Below are 1693 nucleotides of genomic sequence, written 5' to 3'. Positions count from 1 at the left end.
CTCCTCCAGGTTTCTGCTGCCAGGTCTCGGGATCAGGCACAGTAGATTATCAGCATTTCTTTGAAGCTTACATGGGAGTAGGGATTATCATTTTTGCTGTCAGAAACACAGACCAGTTAAAGCTAAAATAAGTCATAAATCAGCATAAGAAGGCACCTAATTATAAAAATGAGGTATATAAAACAATTCCCTCTTCCATAACTACAAAAATGAGGGTTTTTTTCTCAAAAAAAAAATAAAATAAGTAATTTATGTTTAACCTTGGAAAAGACAGCATTCCTGCTTAAAATAAAAGCCAAAGCAGCAGCATAACAGCTCTGGGTGTGCTGGGACTCCTTGCATTCATTTCTGACCCACACACCATCCTGTGTCATCTCTGGTGGTATTAGGAGGCAAGGAGTTATTAAGGTTAGAGCTGTGGGTGCAGGGTGCACACATGTTGGCACAGCTGACCTTTCCTAGAGCAGCTTGTACTCATCTTCCCCAAAGCTGTCTTCAGATCCTAAGTTACCTGAATCAGTAGTTTTTTCTATATCTGTGTACTAAAGGGAGAAGAAACTACCTGCTGCTGGGCCAGATCTTCAGATACTGTAAATCAAAAGAGCAAATGGATCCTCTACCTGGCCTTCGAACACACACTTGAAAAAACTGCCTATTAAATTCTGAATCTACCCCCCCACATTTAACAGGGATAATACAGTAGTAACGTGCTGTACATTTACCATCATGTCTGGCCATAAATGGACATTTTGAGAAAGAGCATCCCGTTATTACTGTCAAGGGACTTTTTTGAGAGTAGGCTGCATAGGATGCAGAACGAAATTGAGCTTTAAAGCACACACAGGAAATCCTGTGGTGTTCCAATAGTCAGAGCATGAGGATGAAATCTGGAAACAGTCAGGAGACAGGGTCCCAGCCTCCAAAAACTTCTCTTTAAAACAAGTAATTATTGAAAACTGAATATGTACTTAAGGACTTTACTCACTGGATGGCTGAACATCTCTATTCACTAGTATAAACAGGAAGAAGGGGACAAAAACTCCAAGAAAAATGGAGGGTTCTTGATAGAAATGTATTTATCGTGCATCCTGCAATACTTGGCTGCAGAGTCTCAGAGTAAGAACCAACCTACTTTGCATTTCTTTTGCCCCCTCTGAGACAGCCTGAGACAAACACCAAGCTCGTGCATTACAAATTCCCAGAAAAATTGCTCCATGCTTTTCTGCATATCAACAAACTCTTCAGCCATGGGCCAAGCCCAGCAGGCTCAGGGCTCCAGGCACGGGCAGCATCTCTGGAGGGAGCTCAGTGAGTGCAGAACAATTGCAAACACATCATTCAGGGTGTCCTGTATCATCTCTATACTGTATATTGACATTTTCCTGATGCTGTCTGCTTTGCAAATGTCATGTCACACAGGACAAAATGAGGAGCAGTGCCAGGAAAGCCACGTAATCTGAGTGGGTCAGGGACTGAGCTCTCGAGAGAGCCACGGGAGAACTCCGTGCCTGAACTTTGTCAGGTAATCAGCATTCAGGTACTTCAGGCTTTTAAAGCCATGGCATTAGTTGGAGAGCGTTTGTCTAAGATGTCCCTTACTGCTGAGAGGGAGTTTGTTTGTTTTGAAAATCTGCTTTAAATCTAATGGGCTACTGACTCTCCCCAACCTCCATTTGACAGTATTATTTTTCCA

The sequence above is a fragment of the Empidonax traillii genome, unplaced genomic scaffold, assembly GCF_003031625.1.
Source record: "Empidonax traillii isolate 1590-97213 ecotype Southwest subspecies unplaced genomic scaffold, ASM303162v1 scaffold525:size621053, whole genome shotgun sequence".
NCBI classification, from domain to species: Eukaryota; Metazoa; Chordata; class Aves; order Passeriformes; family Tyrannidae; genus Empidonax; species Empidonax traillii.
Note: the sequence above shows the minus strand (reverse complement) of the source record.